At 36.6% G+C, this 24014-nt stretch overlaps 1 protein-coding gene across 1 annotated transcript in view; it reads right to left on the bottom strand.

The window, feature by feature from the left end:
• The window catches only part of ESR1 (estrogen receptor 1), a 531109-nt gene that overhangs the window by 203796 nt on the left and 303299 nt on the right, over positions 1 to 24014 (bottom strand).

The raw sequence follows: 24014 nt of genomic DNA, 5'->3' as shown, positions 1-24014 counted from the left end.
AATAATTAGAGGCAGCATGACATAGTAGAGAGGAGTCAGAAAACCTGTATGCAAATGTTTTTGTGATTGGAATTACAATATTATCATCCCTTGATTTTTCCTTCCTTGGTAATTTTTTTAATCCAACCTAGAAATGTAATTCAAAGATGAGAAGCCAACGTTATTTCTATACACACATATGCATGTACACACACACACAACACACATACACACACACTGTATCTTTATTGAACAATTCTGCTGGTGCTGCTAAGTTGGACCTATCAGCTCTAATCTTTGTGACTCAGCAGAGCAGTTAGCAAGGATGTACATTTTTTTTTAAGCTGGGATCATCAATGATATTTGTCTCATAGGATCATTGTAAGGGAGAATTATAAAATGATGGAAAAACCCAAAGGAAGTAAAAAGTGCTAAACCATAAAAAAATAGTATTGTCTTGCTCTTAATTCATTGTTGGGAATAGCTGGTATCCAATAAATATGTTGCTATATAGAAGGACCATAGATGAATTGGTCAAAAGAATTACAGTGAAAATAATCATATAACAAGTCTGTCATGGTACGTTCAGAACAGCGAGATAATGAGGAGAAAAATTGAGGGGTTTATCAGAAATTGGATGGGCCATAAATACATGGCTCCTAGTGATGAGTTTCATCTCCATTTATTGAAGGCAATCCATTAACAGTGACAGATCCCCTAGCCTTTCCCCAGGTATTTTCCCCTCAGCATCAGTCTAGATCTGTGTGCCAGATCAGTTTTCAGGTCTGCTGGAGGTCACTGAGCACCAATACTAAGCACTACCATTTTGTGTGTGTGTGTGTGTGTGAGAGAGAGAGAGAGAGAGAGAGAGAGAGAGAGAGAGAGAGAGAGAGAGAGAGAGAGGCAGTTGGGGTTAAGTGACTTGCCCAGGGTCACACAGCTAGTAAGTGTCAAGTGTCTGAGGTCAAATTTGAACTCAGGTCCTCCTGACTCCAGGGCCGGTGCTCTATCCACTGCACCACCTTGCTGCCCCAGCACTACCATTTTTAAGGGCTTTGCCATCTATTTTATTATTAGCACTCCTTCATGATCCCATGATTTGGGGGACAGGCTAATCCCATCTTCAGAGAGCTTAACCAGCAACTAGTCCACTTCTTCCTCCAAACTAGATTTCCTCATAATTATTCTGTACATTATATATATAAACATACATATATAAGTATATATGCATATATACACATATAAATATATATACATATACACATGTATATAAGCATATATACATATACATACACATATAAGCATATATACATGTATACACATATAAGTATATATACATATATAAGTATATATACATACACACATATATAAGTGTGTGTGTGTGTGTGTGTGTGTGTGTATATATATATATATATAAATGTACTTGCATATACCATGTTTATTACCTCTTATTTGAATACAAGGGCCTTAAGGCATGGAATGCTTTATTTTTGTCCTTGTATCTCTTATCAGGCTTAGCATAGTGCCTGATAAAAGGTACGCACTTTTAAAATGTTTATTGGCACTAGCATACTTGATGGTAGGAAATAATTAGAAATGAGGCTAATTTTTCAATACCTTTAATATTGAACTACCAAACTTCCAGATCTCTCACTGTCCTTCATATGCTCTATTTTCCAATGTAATTTGACTACTAGCTATTCATTGATCTCAAATTGTCATCTGTGTCCTGCATTTGTGCCTGCAAGACTGGCATTCTCATACTTGGAGATTACTTCTTCCTATCCTATCCCTTTCACAATCCCTTCCTTTAGGATTAAGCAGGGTATGATTATTTCATTGAAATTTTCCTTTGGTCCTCTCCTCTCCAATTGAAAATGTTTCTCCTTGTTCACATTTTTCTAGACTATTTTGACTGGATCTCTTTTTTCCTGTCCATCATGCTCTACCTTTTATTATACTTATCTATCTCCTTAAGTAGATGGCAAGCTTCTTAGGGACAGGTTTTTTCCTTCATCTTCCCAGCGCTTTACACAGAATAGACACTCAATAAATGTTCATTAAATTTATATGAATTCTCTCTTTCTTTAGATTTCAGAGGGAGGGGGCAGTTAGGTGGTGCAGTGGATAAAGCACTGGCCCTGGATTCAGGAGGACCTGAGTTCAAATCCAGCCTCAGACACTTGACACATACTAGCTGTGTGATCCTGGGCAAGTCATTATTGCCTCGAAAAACAAACAAACAAATAAAAAACTTAGATGGAGGAAGCAATGTGCCTTCCTGCTTCAACAAAATTCTCTCTCTTGCCCATCCCCATAATTCCCCTTGAATGAGATTTTCTGACAGCAGGAAAGCTATCATATTGGAGTAGTAAAAGAGAGTATTAGTACCTTAAAGAGGAAGAAAATAGAGTTGAGCTGACCACAGCCCACTGGAGGGGATATACCCATACATTTAAAATAACTTAATCTTCTTACTTTGCACATAGATTGGAGAAAACGCTATCCATAAATCCAAAGATCACTCTCCATAAGATTCATGTCTTCCTTAGTGCGAAAGCACATTCCCTTGATATGATACAATTGGAAACTAATTTAGCTCAATAAAATTGTTTTCAATTTCAATTCAACATGGTATCCCACACTTTATTCTGTAACTTGTTGCCCTTCCCTAAACGCTGAGCCTGAAAAACTCTGAAGTGACTGGTAAACATATGCCTAGTATAAGAACTTAACTATTAAAAATTTTCAGTGGAACTTACCCATAATCTAGGCAACTATCATGAAAGAGAAAATTGTCACTGACATACCTTTTGTAGGATGTAGGAAAAGACCTATAGTCTTTTCCCAATGACAGAGATCCTATGAGCCAAGAGTCCAACTAGCCAAAAGCATGCTATCTCATGGTCCTTAATACTGCCATTTTTTAGTTAGAAGTATATTGGCTTCTTCAAACTACTGTGCATTTTAATAGAAAGGCTGATAATAAAGCCTTTCTTTTCAGGATAGCTGTAGCACATTATTCTATAAAAATTTGATTTATTAATAACAAATTTATGGGGTGAGGAGAAAGGCAATACATATTTTCCTTGCCTGGCTCCCCTTTCCTGTAATATCTTAGTGATGAGTCTCCTGCTGGCAGTCATTCTGTGGCCAAGAGGAATAAATAAAGATACCAGAACTACTCAGCCTGTGAAGATTTCTCTCTCTCTCTCTCTCTCTCTCTCTCTCTCTCTCTCTCTCTCTCTCTCTCTCTCCTTCCCTCTCTCTTTCTCTCCCTCTCTCCATCTCTTTGCCTCTCTCTCCCATTCCAAAGTAGGCTACAAGTCAGACTTGCATTTTTCCTCTCCAGGTCTTAAAGCACACCCATTCTGTCTTCTCAGGTCCTGATGGTACCCTCCTTTGACTTGTGCTGAATTAATTCTACATCAGTGACAGGGGTCCATGCTCTAAAGAATGAACATGGCTAACTTTACTTCAGTCACCAAAGCTGAATTGAATCTCTGTGCTTCTTGGTTATGGTATGTCTGCCAGGGTGACAGTCATCCAACAACAATCCTACGACTAGTCTACTCTAAGTCCACCTTGTTCCAACTGGCTTCTTATCACATGCTGAACTAATGTCATCATGGAGTATTTATCATGCCTTTCTGAGATGAAAAAATTTTCCTTTTTTTTAAGAGATGTTCTCATGCATTTTTTAAAGAGATATTCTCACAGCAAATGAAGACCCTGAAAAGAAAATTCTTGCTACTGAAGTCTGTGGCACTATCAAATAGCTGAATATCAGAAACTAATGGTGATTTAAGCCATGCATATGTGTTGTTCAACCCATTAGAGAGAGCCTTGAGAGCAGGGACTATCTTTTCTATTTTTGTTCCCAGTGCTTAGCACAGTGCTCTGCATATAGTAAGTGCTTAATAAATGTTTTGTTTATTTATTCATTCATTCATTATTCTATCACTCCAGGAAATTCTAAGTTCATTGAGGTGAAGGGAAAACTTTATATCCTTAATATATCTCAATCAATGCTTGACATAGAAAACACTCCAATGGTATTTGTTTCATTGATCTGGGCTTTGGGAGAGGGGGCAAAGAAGTATCCTTTTATTTATCATCATTAGAAAGCTACTGATTTTTATGAGCCTAGGTTAGTAAAACACTTTTCTATCTGATATCATGGGCATTGGAGCTATTATAGAAAAAAGTCATAAGATCATAAATCATTTCTTTGTTGTCCATATTACTGATAGGACAGGGACTTCTGTTCTAACCCCTCTATACATCTCCTGCTACAGCCACCATTATCGCTCTCTCCAATTTCAAGGGTCCTTTCCATTCACACTGGCTGAATAAGTGGGAGAAGTGTCAGAGGAAGTCTTTCTCCTCACTATGCTTTTCTCCATCACCAGTGCATTCTGTTTTCATGGAGTAAAGAAGAGAAATAAGAAAAGCAGATCAAATATTTGTCTATATATACTTGACTGGGGCATCTCAGAACCTTTGTTTGGGTCTCCCAGGTAGAGAGAGGAGCATACATAATACTCAAATTGAAATCAGAGGGCACAAGTGACAACAAATGAATAAATTATCACCTAAAACCCCTTCATTTTCTTTCCGCTATCATGATTTTTTGTTGTTGTTGTTGAGTCATTTCAGTCACATACCACTCTTTGTAACCCCATTTGGAGTTTTCTTGGCAAAGGTACTGGAGTGGTTTGCCATTTCCCTCTCCAACTAATTTTATAGATGAGGAACTGAGGCAAAAAAAAGTTAAGTGACTTGTACAGGGTCATACAGCTAATGTGTCTGAGGCCAAATTTGAACTCTGGAAGATGAGTCTTCCTGACTCCAGGTTAGACATTCTATCTACTGTATCACCTAACTGCCTCATCATGATTTAGCACTAATATATTCCTATTTTTTTCAAACAAAGATGCTCATTTATTAGGCTGCATTTTATTTCTAAGTATCAGATATAACTCTGTAGATAACGTGAATTCCATTAATGTCACAAGTTCTTTTTTTCACAAGTTCTAATCCATTTCTCCTCCCCTCCTTCTCCCCTCACAAAAAAGCTACTAAATCTTGATGCAAGCAATATGTACACATCAATTTACTTCATAAAATACCAATGCTTGCAACTACCAAGTAGAAACTATATTGAGAATGTCTTAAGCATGTTTATCAAATGTCAAATGCTAAATATATGCTACACCAGAATACTTGTCCTTCAGTGGGTAGATACTTAGCAACCTAACATAACTACTACTTTCCTATTAAATACAAAATTTGTTGCTAGAGGGAAAAAATAGAGAAGGAAGCCTTCAGCTGAAATTCAAAGACTGATTTCAGATATCCTGTAATAATAGTAATAATAGCAATGATTATTGTTAAAAATAATAATAATAGCAGTTATATAGTGCTTTTAGGTTTGCAAAACACTTTACAAATGTTAACTCGTTTGATGTTCACAACAACTCGGGGGGACAGCTGCATTTTGCAGATGAGGGAAATGGGACAAAAAGAGGTTGAGTAGCTTGCTCAAGGCAACACAGGTTGTAAATATTTGAGGCTCAATATGAACTTGGGTCTTCCTGACCCCAGTTGCATACTCTATCCACTGTACCACCTAACTGCCTATTCTATAATAACTAACTCTTATAGTATCAACAGAAACACCCCCAATAAAGTAACCAGAATAATTGTCTTAAACCTGGGCAAAAAGATTCATTTGTAACCTCCATAAAACTAATGACCAAGCAAATAATTCAAGCTTTTCATTAACATAATGTAATAAGACTGATAAAGAAACTGCTTAGCCAACCATGGAACATGGATGCTGATTCTATCCTAAAGAGGGCCTGGGGGGGGGCTAAGTCCCTTTCAAAATCCCTGATTCTGAAAAAGAAAGCAAAATTTTCTCTCTAGTGTCAGAGTCTGACTAAGAGTGGTAGCTCTATGAGGTAAGTAGAAGGGGATGGAAGAGATAGATGTGGAGATAGAAACAAGATTAGGCAATCGATTGTATATGTAAGCTGAAGAAGATATAAAGAAGAGACACAAATAATTCAAGCTTTTCATTAACATAATGTAATAAGGCTTATAAAGAAACTGCTTAGCCAACCATGGAACATGGATGCTGATTCTATCCTAAAGAGGGCCTGGGGGGGGGCTAAGTCCCTTTCAAAATCCCTGATTCTATGAGGTTGGAAGAGTTTGTGAAGATAATAGAGCTGCCCTGGGAGATGGCAACCCATATATACAATCGCCTAAAACCAGGTTAGATTGTTTATTTGACCATGTGAAGAAGAAATCAGAAATACTTATACTAAATAATTGGGAATCAAAATGAAAAAGAAGATATCTTGGGATGAAAAAGAAAGCAAAATTTTCTCTCTAGTGTCAGAGTAAAGCCTTTTATTCTTTAGTCATAGCTCAAGAAAAAGCAATATAGTCAATGAGACATAAAATATAATATTTTATTAATGCAAAACAACAATAGGACTCTAGCAAGGAAGCACTTGATTTGTTCATGTAAATTAATTTCTTGGTAGATACTTTTCCATCTGTCTGGGAGGCCAGAAATAAAATTCTGAGCTATCCAGTCACATGGATAAGCAAGCATTTGAACTATCTCTCTTATCTCTCTTCTTTACCCCCACGAAAAATACACTATTATATTAAAGGATAATGCAGGGGACAGTTAATTTCACAGCAATGATGTTATAAATTGAAGTTATATTCCAATGTGGTCAAAATTTGTACTAGAAAGACCAAAATTGCATAGCTAGTATGTGTCATTTAACCCTGTTTGCCTTAATTTCCTCATCTGTAAAATGAGCTGAGGAGATGGCAAACCAGTCTAGTATCTTTGCCAAGAAAACCCCAAATGGGGTCGTGAAGAGTCAGAAATGACAGAAAAGACAGAGAAAAGACAATGGCATAACTATATAGGTTAAAAATGATAAAAGTCTGACTAAGAGTGGTAGCTCTATGAGGTAAGTAGAAGGGGATGGAAGAGATAGATGTGGAGATAGAAACAAGATTAGGCAATCGATTGTATATGTAAGCTGAAGAAGATATAAAGAAGAGACACAGAGGGAGATAGAGAGAAACAGAGACAAGACTCCTTCACATTGAGGTTGTAAAGCAGTTAAACAGGGTACCTGGAAGGATTGTGGTACCCTCAATAGAAATAGGGAAGTTCTCGAGTGGTTGTTTTTCCTCACACGTATCAGAGTGGCAAATATTAACAAAAACTGAAAATACTGGATATTGGAGGGGATGTGGGAAAGCTGGGATGCTAAGGCACTCTTTGTGGAGTTGGGAAAAGATCCAACTATTCTGGAGAGCAATTTGGAACTATTCCCAAAGGGCTATAGAACTGTGCACACCCTTTGATCCACCAGTACCACTGCTAGGTTTATATTCCAAAGACATCCCCCCAAAGGAAAAAAACCTTTGTGTACAAAAAATATTTATAGCAGCTCTTTTTGTGGTGGCTAAGAATTGGAAATCAAAGGAATACCCATCAATTGGGAAATGGCTAAACAAACTGTGGTATATGATGTTAATGGAACATTATTGTGCTATAAGAAATGACAATTAGGACGACTTCAGAAAATACATGTATCAAATGATATATAGGGAAGTAAGAAAAACCAAGAGAACATTGTGCACAGAGACAGAAATATTGTTTGATGAAGAATTATGAATGACTTGACTATTCTTAACAATACAATTATCAAAGAGAATCCCCAAGGACTATTGATGAAACATACTATCCACCTCCAAAGAAAGAACTGACATTGATAGAACAGACAGAACCATGCTATTTTTACTTTTAATCAAGTTTTCTTGTACAAAATGACAAATATGATAATGTTTTACATAATCATACATATATAATCCATATCTGATTGTTTGCCACCTTGGGGAGGGGAGGAAGGGAAAGAGGGATAAAGATTGGAACCCAAAACTATAAATAAAAATGTTTATTACAAAAATAAGAGTGGTTGTTTTAGGAGGAAGATAATGGAATAAAATCAGGTTCAGTTTCAACTTATCCATGCTTGCTTGTGCTGTGAGACTCACTTCACCCCTCCTTCCCCAAAATGAAAGTGGGAGAGGGGACACTGACTCACCAGCCACTTCCCCCAACAAACTATCAGAGCTCCAAAGTGATCTATGGTGGAGCAATAGGGAATTTGAGCAGTAGAAGGAAGGGGCCCCTTGAGGAAGAATTGAGATGTAGAGTAGGTCTCATTGTATTGGCAGACAATTCCCATGACTCATGGAAAGGCAGAATGTGCCCTATCTTCCTGTACTATGTATGAATGATCACAAACCCCTTGGAGTTAGGCTATAAGTAGAATAGTTGACTAAGAGTCTTTGTAGCTTTGATTCCCTTCTTCAGGAATCCCCTGATTTCTACTCTAAGATCAAAATACAGATGATGATTCATACATAAATTGTGTGTGTGTGTGTGTGTGTGTGTGTGTGTGTGAGAGAGAGAGAGAGAGAGAGAGAGAGAGAGGAACAATTTTCAGCAGATGGAGAAAGTATAATCATTCACTACATAGGAACTCAATGGAATAGGGGAGGGTAGATCAGAGCTAGATTCTCCCCAAACATCCACACCCAGGCAGCTAGCTGTTAGAGTGGATAGAGTGCTAGAGTCAAGAAAACTCATCTTCCTGAGTTCAAATCTGGTCTTGGACCCTTACTAGTTGTGTGACCCTGGGCAATTAACTTAACCCTGTTTGCTTCAGTTTCCCTATCTATAAAATGAGCTGGAGAATGAAATGGCAAATGAATCCAGTATCTTTGCCAAGAAAACTCCAAATGAGTCACAAAAAGTGGGACGCGACTGAAGGACTGAACAACAAAAAACACCTACTTCCCCCTCTTCTTCAAGAGGCTGGAGGAACAGGGCAATCAATAGGCTAGTAACTTTGACCTTGAAAAATGGGGTAATCTCAGATATTCTGGAGCCTGTGAGCCAAGGACTTTAAGACTGTTTAAAACTTTAAAAATATGGGGTCAGCTAGGTGGCACAGTAGATTAAAGCACTGGCCCTGGATTCAGGAGTACCTGAGTTCAAATCCAGCCTCAGACACTTGACACTTACCAGCTGTGTGACCTTGGGCAAGTCACTTAACCCCTATTGCCCCACAAAAAAAAAATAAAAATACATCAAGATTTGGGATGGAGGTCTGTCCTTTTTTTCTTTATATTTTCAGTAAAATTCATGCATTCTGCAATAAACCTTTCCTAGTCCTTCTTAATCTTAGTGACTTGTCTTTGAGATTATCTCCAGTTTATCCTGTATATATCTTATTTGTATGTATTTATTTAAAAGTCATCTCTCCCATTAGAATATGGGGTCCAGTTTTTTCTTGTTTATTTTTTAATTTTTATTTATTTATTTATTTATTTGTTTGTTTGTTTGTTTGTTTATTTATTTATTTATTTTTGCGGGGCAATGGGGGTTAAGTGACTTGCCCAGGATCACACAGCTAGTAAATGTCAAGTGTCCAAGGCTGGATTTAAACTCAGGTACTCCTGAATCCAGGGCAGGTGCTTTATCCACTGCACCACCTAGCTGCCCCACTGTTTATTTTTGTTTTGTATCCCCAGTGCTTAGTACCATGTCTGGCTATACTAAGTACTTATTAAATTCTTGTTGACTGTCTGATGGAAACCACAAGGTGAAAGATTAACTCTATGCACCTTTGTTATGACTGCTACTTACTGGTGGGATTCTGTAAAGGAAGTCAAGTCTAAGGGGAACTCTTTATATAAGCACTTAAAATCTCATTTTTAACCTCCCTCTTGGCTTTCTTAAGTTATCTTTCTGCAAGAGGCTTGAGCATTTGTTTAGTAGCAGGAGTAGCCAACAGAGCCATTTGCAGGGAGCAAGAATCATCAGCCTTCTCCTAGGGCTTAGAGGGGAAAAAACAAAACACCTGGGGTCAAGGAATTAAGAAGAAAGACTCAAACAGGGCTCTGAAGCTGGGCCAGTTTTAAGGTATTACAAGAATTCAGTTACAAAGCAGTTTCTCCATTTAGGATAGTTTGAGTTATAAATGAATAATGTATCTTAAACATTAATTATATTATTGATATTAGGAGAATACCATATGGACTATCTACACTACAACCTTATATTACTTGCATTACTGATGATGGTGGAAAATATTATATAGTGTGTGTTGATCCTTAAAACAATCTTATGAATTAGGTAACAGAAGCATTATTGTACCCATTTTGCAGATAAGAAAGCTGATGTTCAGAAGGGTTAGGTGATTTATGCAAGGCCATCTAGCTAGTAAATGGTGGAAGCAAGAATCAAATCCATTATGCCATGCTAGCAATAGAAAGCCTAAAGCAGTTTATCTTTCTTTCCACTGCATTCTAGAATAGTAACGTCCCATTATCAACAAATAGGCTTCAAAACTCCTGAATCTAATCTTAGGGTCTTTGAGACAATATCAACTTCAATACTTCTAGTGTTAGAATTTTTCATACTTCTGATCAATAAGTCAGTTTTTTTTAATGGGCTGTTGACCTAGTTGTAACTCTATACCCAGATTTTCACCTTTGTTTTTAGTGTAAACATCCACTATAAATTGATATTTCTATATAAATCCCTGGGGGATTCCATGATGCTATGAAGCTGATGGAAAATTTTTATATGCAGTGTTTAATTCACCCCAAAGTTACATATTTAAAAGAACCCTGCAAGATTAAATAGGGATGGAAAGTTTGGTTCAGTAAATAAGCAGATATAGTTTTTAAATATGTGCAATATACAGGTAATAGAGTAGAAAGAAAATTGGAGCAGGTTTTTTTTAATCAAAAAGTAGAAGCAAGTACAAAAGATAATCTGAGAAGCTCTAAGAAATTGTGAGCCTTGAATTGCTGAGAACAGTGCAGAGTAAAAAGTTCCTCACGGTAGACAGGAGAGAAAGGAGAAAATTGCCCCCCTGAAAATGATAAGAGGGAATTGGAGACAGGGATAAGGAAATGACAGTTATTTTTCCCATGTCTTTAAAGTAAAGGAATAGGACACAGAGCTACTGAAACTAAAGATCTTATTTCTCAAGTAGAGAGCACATAAAGACCAAGTAGAGTAAAGGAAAGACAAATTTAAGTTTTGATGAAATGTCCTGAATGGAAACAAGAAGAATAATGAAAAAGTTTCTATAGATGCTACTTCTAAAATTACCAGATTACCAGAAAGTCTTAAAATGCAATCATTTCTGAGCTAAGAAATTGATTCTTACAACAAGGATTTCCTGGTCCTTTTGTGATGCTTATCATTTGAAGTCTAGGATGGGGGCTGGCTGGCTGTTATTCCTCTTAATAATATTACAATGGGTAAAAGCTGAAATGTTACCCTGTGCAAGATTTAGTATTATTTGAGGATGAAATTAAAATTGAAGAGATTTGGGCTGAAATGAAAATTTCTCTATAGTAAACAGGTGCTATCAGATCAAATCCATTAGATAAATTGGGCCACTCTCTTTTCATACATGTTCCAATGATAACACCAAATCTTTTAGAGTTAATATCCACATATTAGGAACTAATAATTCCAGTGATTAAATACAATAACTGGCATGTCTGCCAAAGATATGAGTTAACCTATCATTTTAATAATTCTGCTTTGTGCCAGTGAATGCCAGTCTCCTAAATAGGGTGAAACTTAACAGAATGAACCTGTTAAAAAATAAATTGTATGCATCTCAAAATCTTAATTATAATTACATAGTCATTTGTGATCATTTTCAATAGTTCTTAGCAAAGACAAATGAGCATAATGAGTTCCTTTAGTGTACCAATGTGTTCTGTTTACATGTGGGGGAGGGACTTAATAAAAGTGTCCTAAATACCAAGAGGTATGGATAAGAATCCAAAAAATGCAGTGTGTGTACCATGTCCTGGAGACAGTATCCAAATTGTACAAGAAACTCTTTATTACCAGTAGTCAACAAATATTCAGTAGTTAAAAGAATGTACAATTTTCATTTTAAGTTTTTTGGCAAATTAAATGGTGTCAGTCCTTGTTCCTGTACTCTTATCTCTCTCAAGACTTTCCCATACCATTTTAGAAAGATGCAGATATTGATATAATATCCGTGTTTTATTCTCATCATCATGTTAGATTTCACAAATGTCATGGTACCAAATCCCTGGCACCATATTTTCCATTAGTAGGATTAAAAACCTTGGGACTATTTTGCCAGCTGTTCACCCATTTAAACAAAACAATATATATATATATATATTCTGGAGATCACCAATATGAGTAAGAAGGACGGTTTAGAACACTTTGGGAAAGAAAAAGAAAAATTACTGGCACATTCTTCTAAAAATAATTTAAGAACTATTAATAAAGATGTTACTGACTAATGTGGAAATGTTTAATGTGATTATCCGTGTATAACCTATATCAGATAGCTTGCTGTCTTGGGGTTGGGGGAGAGAAGAGAGAGAGGGAGAAAAATTTGGAACTGAAAATCTTATAAAAATGAATGTTCAGGGCAGCTAGATGGCGCAGTGGATAAAGCACCAGCCCTGGATTCAGGAGTACCTGAGTTCAAATCTGGCCTCAGACACTTAACACTTACTAGCTGTGTGACCTTGGGCAAGTCACTTAACCCCAATTACCTCACACACACACACACACACACACACACACACAATGAATGTTGAAAACTATCTTTAAATGTAATTGGAAAAAATAAAATACTATTAAGTTTGCGAGAAAGAAAGGTGTTACTAAAGAAATGGTATTGAAAGAGCAAGGCAGAAGGAAGTCAAACACCACTTTATATTAAAAACAATCATCTCTCACAAAGAATGATGGATTATAAATCCACCCACAAAACATGAGGGATTAAGGAATCCCTTCTTGCAACCACCCTGATACAATTCCTTCTCTCCTCAAGAATTTGTTTTTCCTCAGTAGGACTATTAGACCAATCTCCTGTGAGTGACTATCTAGCAAATGATAAGCACTTTTCCAGATTCATTATTATTAAGCAAGCAAAGCATTAGCCCAGGAACAGAATGGCCAACAGTCATGGTCTAACTTATGCCTGCAGGAGAATGGAAGCTCCTTTGGACACAGAATTTGTTGCCATTGTTGTTTTTCTTTTCTTTTCTTTTTTCTCCAAGTAGCCCCAGCACAATATCTGGCATATAGCAGATACACCATTAATAAATACTCATTGAATGAAACTGAATCAAACTCCTCATTAGACAGAAGCCAAATTATAGGGTAACTACATGTCTCAGTAGACATTTCAGTGACTATTATTGAAGATTAAACATTTCAATCATCAGCTTTATAAATTCCTCCTGTTCAAAAGGCTATAAAAACTATATATGGAGTTATAAAGAGGATAATTGTAGCAATAGTTGACATTTATATATTAACTATAATATATACTTATTTGTAATTATAGCCTGAATTTAGTGCTTCATATGCCATCATATCTTTTGGGACATTTTTATTAAGTCCCTCCCCAATATGTAAAGAGATCTTATTAATCCATTAAGGGAACTCATTATGCTCATTTGTCTTTGATAAGAATTATAGAAAATGATCACAAATAACTATGTAATCATAAAGTGCTTTATATCTTATTTGATCTACATTAACAGCCCTGTGAGGCAATTACTATGGGTTTTATTATTCCCATTTTACATATGAAGAAACCAAGGCTCAAAGAGGTAAAGTGACTTGCATATGATCACATAGCCACTAAGTATCAGAGGTGAAATTTGAACCCAGGTCTTACCAGAGTCCAATTCCAATATTCTATCACTGTAAGATCTAGAAAGAAGCCAGTTAAGTACAAATGTTGAACAAAGAATGGAGGGGGAGGGAGGGAGGAAGAAAGGAAGGAAGGAAGGAAGGAAGGAAGGAAGGAAGGAAGGAAGGAAGGAAGGAAGGAAGGAAGGAAGGAAGGAAGGAAGGAAGGAAGGAAGGAAGGAAGGAAGGAAGGAAGGAAAGAAAGAGGAAAACAGAAAAGAGAAGAAAAGACATTATCTTGAACATAAAGCTAGAAGTAAAGATGATCTAAGACTAATAAAAAATTTAATACAATTGCTAAAGGTTTGCTGATTGCTACCTGAGCATGGGAACAATATATGAAGCAAAAGAAGAAAAATAATCATACTCAGTGTTTCTGTTATCAAACTAGATTTTTACTTTGTGAACTGAGTACACAGTATTTTTTTATACTCTGAGCAATGATATTAAATATGATTTAAATGATCATAAAGTAAACTGTTTATTCTTTTGAGACAATGTTTGTTAAATTCTTAAATGTGATTGTCACAATCAAAATTTTTTCTAACATAAGGCAACTGATTTTATAATCAGTCAATTGGAAAATGGAAGTCACCTAAACAAAATTTTACTTTAAAGTACATTGTTGGAATGTCTATTCTCTAAAGGTTGTATGGTAGAGATTGATTGTAAAACAAAACTAAAACTTGTCCATTGACACTGTAATTTTTCATCCTGCTCCTAGATGGCAGGAATGATGCGTCGACCAGTGCCATAAGTTTACTTTTTCCATCAAACTTTAAATTATACTTAGAAACCAGCACCTTGGATCTGGGAGGTGGGAGAGGGGAAAAACAATAAAGCAAGAGAACAAAAAGACATACAAGAGCAGGGAGATTTTTTTTTAAGTCACAGGAGTAGAAAATCTGATATAAGAATAGTACTGCTAGAAAAGAAGTGAAGAAAGGGTAACAGCCATACCTGGATAAATTAGAGCACCCCACCACCCATGGTATGGCTATACTCTTTTATCAAGATGAGTCATGTTCAATATGTGGCAACTGAACAGATTTTTTTCTTCCATATGAATTTAAACTGGCTTGTATACCTGTAAACATTCTCTGTACAGGGAATGAAGTCCATGATCACAGTTGGCTTCATCTATAACAGGTTCTAATCAACTGTACCAATTAGACCAAATGTTTCAGGAATACATAAAAAGTCCAAGGTCAGAGATATGTTTGCCCCTTTTCCCATTTTACTACCTGAATATAGAATGCATTACCTCGATTGCTGAAGTTTGCTAAATAAAAATAATTAATCATTGAGATTTGTGGAACAACATTACTGCCAACACATGTGGAGAGGGCACTTCAAATGTTGTATGGAATATATAGTATGAAGTTACAATATTCTTTCCAATAGAAACTTGAAGAGAGAAGGTAGCCATTCTGGGATGTTACTTTAAACATAAAATATTACAGCTTTTAGCCAGTTTCAGTTTTAAGAAAGTAATTAAAAAAAAACACTCTTAAGATCATGAGTCATTGACTCATCACTGATCTTTATTTTCCCCGATTGAAGTTAGAAAGTTTTGGAAAAAACCAAAGTTTTTTTGATTGTTATTTTGTGTTGTTCTACCTGAATTCAAAGTATAAGCCAAAAGAACCTTAATAAAGACACTGAAAAATTAACTTATTTCCTTGGGGTTTCAATAAGTATCTCCTTACTGAATCTCACCAAACTGTTATTACTACAGTTTTAACAACCTGGAGGGGGCTGGAGACTCAGGTAGCTCTTTTTTCCTCCTTCTGTCCTCCGTGGTGTACTCCAGTGTCCCCAAAAGCACAAATACATCCTACAGATTTAATAATACCTAAGAAAGTACTTTAACAGAAGTTAATGCTGCTTCTGTTAAGAATTAGAAAAGCTACCTTGAGGCAAATAAAATTATTCAATTCAGAAAACTCATCAGCCAGATATAAAAAAAAATCAGTATGCATTTGTAAAAGGAAGGTATCTGGTTAATTTCAATAGAAACTCAGGTAGAAACAGTTAAAGAGAAAAAAGGGGCCATTAGTGGAGCCAATATTCCACCAATAAGGAAGATAAATATAAATTGTTCCTCAGTTAGAGATGGATTTTTAAGACCAAGATCATTTGTTTTAGTGGCTATACATTAAACTCCAAATTGTTGGTACACAATTCAGTCTGCATTATAAACACTACAAGCTCTCCAGGAGCCATTTTCCACCAGAAACAGATTTCCCACTATGGAAAACAAAGCCATACTACTATCAATGCTAGATAGCAGATTTTCTTATGACCCCAGCAGGGACTGGACCATGTCAAAGTCCCACATGACTATTTCTCAATAGAATTCATGGATTTGTACACATTGCTTCTTTTTCTTGAGCTGCCTCTCAAAAATCAAGAAACTCCAGAAGAAGGGAATAGAAATAACATTGGACACCAGATGGATTCCATTTTCAACAGTACTATTCCCATTCTGAATATTCTTGCTAACGGTGCTTTCATAGGCTGCCCCACCCCCAGCTATTTATTTTCTAAAATGTACATAAATATAGCTGTCGTAACACTTCCCCGTCCTTCTTAGGCCTAGCAATCAGTGTAGTATGTTTCAACAACTGAAAGGTATTACCTTCATTTGACTGATATAAAAAGCCCAACTACTGTGCTCAAAGAGGCAGCCTAGCACAGTGCCTGGCATGAAGAATGTACTTAAAAACAATGTTTGTTAGTTGCAAATTAATTTTGACCAAGTCACTTGACTTCCATGATGTAGAGCACTGGTTCTGGAATCAGAGGACCTGCATGTCACTTTGAACAAATCACTTAACCTATCAGCTTCACTTTTCGCATCTGGTTTGGATTAGGTGGGAAGGAGAGGTAAAAAGAGAATAAGCATTTATTGAACACCTATGCTATACCAAGAACTGTGCTAAGCACTTCACAAGTATTATCTCATTTGATCCTCACAACAAACCTGTGTGATAGGTACTGTTATTATCACTATTTTACAGTTGGGGAAACTGAGGCAGGCAAGGGTTAAGAGATTTGACCAGGATCATATGGCTATTAAGTTTCCAAAGCCAGATTTGAAATCAGGTCTTCTTAACGTTCGGCCCTACCTAACTGTCTCTGAGGTCCCTTCCAGATCTAATTCCATGATCCTATAATCTTAAGTCATAAGTTGTTATCAGCATCAATCCAAGGTGTTCTTACAGTAGAAATTCCCCATGCTGATCAAATCATAAATGCTTCATGTATTCATTTATTGAGAAGGAAAAAAGTAAAGACATCTGGGGTACAGTATGACCCTGGAAGTTCATAGCAAATATCATTAACTAGCCTTATGGACTCAAAGGGTAATGGGATTGAAAGCTTTTTGGATCTGATCTTGGTGGGTCATGTATAGTATAACAAGAGTCATAAATAGGTCAGAGGGGAATGCTTCCATTTAAGTTAGCTATAAACACTCTTCTAGCCCATTACCACTATTGTGGGCAGGAAACAAGCCCTATTCTTTGGGAGAAAACTATTTCAACATGTGATGTGAATTAATTCTTCACTGATTTCTTTTAAAGGCTTGGAAGACACAGTTGAATTGATAGAAACCTGTTGTCCTGGGGCAAGAATAAGATGTTTATCATCAAGGAATGATTTACTAGTCTAGACTTATCCTAGAATCAGCTACTCTCTTATTCAGTTCAAATGTCCAGAGATCTCGACTAGGAATTAAAAAGATTTGGGTGTTAAGGCTTAATACCTCCCTTCAAGAAACTTATAATCTAGCCTTATTAAAGATTCTCTCCTGTAGACCCTGAGAGTAGTTCAAATCACAGAAATTACAAATTTATATCTTCAATTATAATAGCTAGGTTGCCTTTAGCTGAATTGTGATTAGATGATTTAATAATCATGGTTAGCATATCCCCTGCCTAGAGATGATAATTAAATCCATAGGAGCTAATTATAGGGTCAGGTGAAAGAATATAGAGGGAGAAAAGAATAGGACCCAGGACGGATCCTTGGGAGAGACACATCATTAGCAGGCATGACTTGGATAAAGATCCAGCAAAGGAATCTGAAAATTGATCAAAAAGGAAGGAGAACCAGTAGAATAGTGAACAGTATCCCAAAAACCTAGAGAGAAGAGATGAGGATGAGCAGAAAGATCCTGAAGGACAATGATTGAGAAAAGGATGTTAGATCTGAAAATTAAGAGATCACTGGTAACTTTGGAGAGGGGAGATTTTTGTTTTTGTTTTCTGGGCAATGAGGGTGAAGTGACTTGCCCAAGGTCACACAGCTAGTAAGTGTCAAGTGTCTGAGGCTGGATTAGAACTCAGGTCCTCCTGAATTCAAGGCCAGTGCTTTATCCACTGTGCCACCTAGCTGCCCCCTGAGAGAGAAATTTTAATTGAATGAGGAGGTCAGAAGCCAGACTACAGAAAGTTAAGAAGAGAATGAAAAGAAAAAAGTGGAGACATCAATTGTAGATGGACTTCTCAAGGAGTTTAGCCACAAAAGGGAAGAGACATATGGGATGACATCTAGTTAGTAGGGATGGGCAGATCAACTAAGGGTTTATTTAGGATGGAGGGAGACATGGACATGTTTGTAGGCAATAAAGAAGCAGCCAGGAGACAAGGAGAGATAGAAGATGGGTAATAAAGCAGGGATGATAGAAGGTGAAATTATGGAGAAGATAGGATAGAATGGGATCAATTGCACATATAGAGGAATTTGTCTTGACAAGGAGGAGAGCCTCCTCTCTGTATACAGGGATGAAGATGGAGATAGAAGCAGGAGGTCTCTGAGAGATAAAAACATTAGATAAAGTAGAGAGGAAAAGAAAAAGATGCTGAATAATAGCCTAAATTTCTCAATGAAATGCAAAATGAGATATTCAGCTGAGAAGGTGGAGATGGGAGATTATGGAGAATGGGGATGATAGAAGGGCAATCAGTTTTTGACAACAAGGCAGCATATCTCAACCATTTTTTAAACTAGAAGTTCACTTCCTACAGAGTGTCATTCCTACATCTTCAGAGGTCTGAACCACAGTTCAGTTATCCCTAGAGCCCCCATTTAGGGGAATGGCTCTCAAAGGGTGTGCACTCTAGTGTGGTAGGTGCTTGCCCAAGTATGCTGGGAATTGTACACAGTTTACATTTACAATCACGTGTGAGAGTCAGTTGATTTTCTTTTAGAGTGCCCTGATTCTACATTTAAAAAAAAAAAAAGAAAAGGGGCAGCTAGGTGGCACAGTGGATTCAGGAGTACCTGAGTTCAAATCCGGCCTCAGACACTTGACACTTACTAGCTGTGTGACCCTGGGCAAGTCACTTAACCCCAATTGCCTCACTAAAAAAAGAAAAAAAAAAGAAAAAAAGAAAAGAAAAAAGAAAAATACTGTGCTATGTGCAAAACAAGCTTAAGAACCACTGATGTAGGGCCTCAGGTAATGTTCATGGCAATTAAGTTTTCTTTTTTCCTTTCTGTTTTTCTTTGTTTTCTATTTAATAAATCCTACAATACTGTTGCATTGGGCCAGCTAGGTGGAACAGTGGATAAAGCACCAACCCTGGATTCAGGAGGACCTGAGTTCAAATTCAACCTCACTTGACACTTATTAGCTGTGTGATCCTGGGCAAGTCACTTAACCCTCACTGCCCCACAAAACAAAACAAAAACAACAACAACAAAAACAAAACAAAACTGTTTCATCCCCATAATTGACTGATATATGTCAGTAATTAGAACTTTACCATAGAGTCTGAACAGGGATCCTACATTCCTAGATTTGGGGCTCAGAGGAACTTGAACATCTATTCTAATACTTTCATTTTATAGGTTAGGGAACTGAGACCAGTGAAATTAAGGAAGTTGTCTGAGACCATACAGCAATTAAGACCGGATGTCGAATTCAATTTCTCCAAAACTCTGAAATCCAAGTGGCTAAAGCAGAAGCAGCAGCAAGTTTTAGGAGCTAAAGGCTCAAACTGGGGCAGTCAGAACAGGATAAAGAGTTAATTACAAGGTGGATTTGCAAGGTAACTTTTTCTGACTGATTTGGTCTCTCCAAATCTTTGATCATCAATGGGTTTGTTCTCTACCCAAATCATGCACCAATGGGTGGATATGGTCACAATTTCTGCTATCCCCACAAACAAGCAGAACAACTTTTAAAGTCACACATTTCATGGATTATAGTCTTAAGGGAAAGACAAACAGTAGATAATAGAGATTTGTGATTTCATGGATAATCTCCTTTTTTGTATTCTTCTTTATCTGTGGAATATCTAATTGTATTGGATGTTTGTTACATTTAGAGTAATTTAAAAAAAAATCTGCTATACTCCCCCTACCTCAGCTATGCTTGTGAGACCTGGAACATTTACAGTCATGTCTTGATGAGAGATATCAGCAAATGAAAGTGTTGAATGATCTTAGCTCCTTGGTATAAAAGGCAAAATTGTGAGATTCCAAATTCTTGTTACAAAATAAATGGCAAAAGGTTTCAATCTACTAATGACTTGTAATAAATCAATGAAAGAGAATTGAATTTAGAGTCAGAAGGACCTGGATTAGAATTCCAACTCCACCACTTACAACTGGGGGATGGCTTTGGGCATAGTCACTTCAACTATCTGACCTCAGTTTCCTCATCTGTAAAATGAGGAGGATTGAACCAGATAACCTCTGAGTTCCCTTCTAACTCCAATTGAGTGAGCCAATGGGCTTGCTTCAAAGTTAAATAGAAGTTTGGAAACAGAAAGTTAAATAGACATAGAATTCTGGAACTTGTTATCTACTCTTACCTGCTATGTACAAAGATGACATAATTTTTGGTAAGTATTTATGGTATCATATCTCACAGTAGACTATGAGTTGTAGAGGCTGGGAAATTGTCTTGCTGTGCAACTGCCTTATTTCTAGAATCTTCTGCTACTTTTGAAACAAATCTCTTTTCCTTCCTATCTCACTCAGCCCAAACCAGCTCCTCTCCATGATGGGTAGGATGAGCAGTGGGGCTCTGCAAGAAGAATAGGGAGACTGGAGAAGTGAGAGCTTGCCAAAAATGCCCAGGAAAATAACTGGGATTTGTCATTATTTAGATCCAAGGACCAAAATAACCAGAAGTCAACCCAGAATTCACAGGGGGGGAGCCTGAAGGTTTGGCCTTTAATTTTAGCAGACAGTTTGACCTCATTGGCAAACAATATCCAAGAAGGGCTAAGTCATAGTCTAGGTGGGAAGTAACAACAGGAAGACATGTGAAGTAAAGGATTAAAGACATTAGCTTACTCAACTCAGCAACCTTGTTCAGTATTCTTCACTGATCTGACTGGACATACCTCCCCATTCTGACTAATAAGCCACAGCTACAATTAGGAATTGGACAAATTTTGATGGAATTCAAGTTATATGTTCTATGTATACATACACACATCTATACACACATATGTATATTTTCTCTATAACAGATAAGGTTATCCCATCCTTCCTATATGTACAATTATTCGATAAACAATAATACCCACTAGGTACAAAACACTATTCTAGGCACCATAGAGAGAAAAGATTAAATAGGACTTCCCAGGAGCATTTTATATTATAGTAAAGGAGATAAGACAAAAACACAAATATCTATAAGAAAAACTGGAGCATGCTAAGTGCATAAGAAGTACATGAAAAAAACATTCTTTAAGAGAACTAAATAAGGAGAGATAGATCTCACCTCAGAATAATACTAGAAGTCTTCCTATGAAAGATGACACTTAAACTAGACACATGCATATACCATACTGTAGTATTCCATATAAACATAAATGCATACAGTCTACAAAATGTTTCATAAAATTGGGTTTACCCTATAATGGTAAGAATACAAATATAAAACTTGTCAAAAACAAATTTATGTAGGCAATATGAACTACATGTACATTAAGGAAAAGGTTCACAAAGGCTTCTAATACATTGGAGTCTAGCCAGTGTCTCTAGGACTAGTTGGGTCTCATTATCTTTACCTATTCAGTTTCTGAAACTTTTTACTGTCATTAGTTGGGCTCCATGCCTGGTTTTGTTTTGTTTTGTTTTGTTTTGTTTTGTTTTGTTTTGTTTTGTTACTGTTAGAGTAGTTGGAACATTTGTTGGCATCATGTAATCAATCAATCAACTAGCATTTATGAAATATCTACAATGTGCCAGGCACCATGCTAAGTACTGTGGGTATGAAGACAAAACCAAAACAACCCCTGTCCTCATAGGGCTTCCATTCTATAGAGGGAGACACCATATACTCATTAAGTCTATGTAGAATATAAATAAAATAAATACAAAGTAATTGGGGTTGGGCATGGGGACAAGGAAAGAGAGACAAGAGCAGGAGCTGGAAGCAATAAAGGCTTCATATAGGAAGTGGAGTTCAGCTAAGCTTTGATGGAAAGAAACTACCTATTCTAAGAGGAAGAAGTGAGGAAGAAAAGCATTTATCTATTCATTCAGTTTTCATATTCTGTCTTCATAAGTTATCCACAGTTCTTGCTAAATCTATACCATTGTAACTATGTGATTGGAACAGGTTTTTACCATAGGCATGTGTGTTTTTACTTTTTTCTGAGACTGAACTAAGTATAACATTTTTCCATTTTCCTTTATCATCATCATAACACATTTGTATAATGCTTTTGCATTTATAAGTCACCAACAATACAATATTTATTATCTAATATGCTTGTGTGTGTGTGGAGAGAGACAGAGACAGAGAGAGAGACAGAGAGAGCCATAGCGCCATAGGGGCTATATGTATAGTTATTTATATATACATAAGGATATATACATGTTTGTATATGTACATGTATGTATACTTAAACATGTCCATCTATACATATATGTCTATGTGGTAGGCACTATAGGTTCCATATGAATAAGCACATAAGACATGGCTCCCAGCCTCCAGGAGCTTAAAATCTAGTTGAGGAGAAAAAACATGCATATATAGGGGAAAAACAAAACCAAAACAACATAAAATAAAATGCAATACATGACAATTACCACATGAAGAGTATAAACAAGTACTGTAGGAATTAAAAAAAAAAAGAGGTCAGGGAAAGTTTCACAGAGGATGTGGGATCTGATCTGAAATTTGAAAGATAGGTTGGATTTCAGTAATAGTAAAGAAGAAAGGGGCAGCTAGGTGGTACAGTGGATAGAGCACTGGCCCTGGATTCAAGAGGACCTGAGTTCAAATCCGACCTTAGACCCTTAACACTTACTAGCTGTGTGACCTTGGGCAACTTACTTAACCCTAATTGCCTCACAAAAAAAAAAAGATTAATAGTAAAGGAGAAAGAAGGGGAATCTCAGGGGATGCAAATGGTATATGCAAGGGAATTAAAGCAAGAAGGTACAAGGTGTGCTTGGTGAACAATGAAGAGACTAGTTTTGAATGGATGGTTTGTGTAGGGAAATAGTGGGCACTAAAGCTAAACTGTGGAAAGGTTTGAACATCCTTCTTGGGGCAAGGAAAGCATATTTTAAGTCTTTATCCCATATTAGAGCACCTTGCAGATACTAAATGCTTGATAAAGATTTGATGAATACTTGGGCAAATAAACTCATGAATGAGTGTGCTCATCATTTTATTAATAATGAGATCCTCATGGTCAGAGACATTATCTTAAGGCTCTTTATATCCCAGGAATTTAGCAAATATGACATGTTTAATAAACATTGCATTATTGATGATAATGCTACCCTAGTCAGACCAAGTAGGTTGGACTGTCTTAGATTTTCAAAGTCAGAAATATAACAATTAAAACATATGACAGATAGTGAATAGTAAAGTAGGTAGTCTTAGAGAACTCATTTTCAAATAATAAATGCACAAGTATGATTTTAAATGTTTCTCACTAATCCTCAACTCTATCCATCATAACTTAACTTAATCCTTTCCTCATTCCCAGTTTTGGCAGACCACTTCTAATTGATCTGCCCTGGGAGGGGAACATAGCTCTCAATCTTCAGACTAATCTGTCATAAAATGTATAACTTCTGAGCTATTAGTTATGAATTTCTTAGTAAGAGTTCTGATTTAGGATTTCATTTTTGCTGTTCAGTCATCTCAGTTGTGTTTGACTCTTTGCCACCCCCTTTTGGGTTTTCTTGGCAAAGATACTAGAGCGGTTTGCCATTTTCT

Source organism: Dromiciops gliroides, chromosome 4 (genome assembly GCF_019393635.1).
Source record: "Dromiciops gliroides isolate mDroGli1 chromosome 4, mDroGli1.pri, whole genome shotgun sequence".
NCBI classification, from domain to species: Eukaryota; Metazoa; Chordata; class Mammalia; order Microbiotheria; family Microbiotheriidae; genus Dromiciops; species Dromiciops gliroides.
This window is presented reverse-complemented; position numbering and strand designations above follow the sequence as displayed.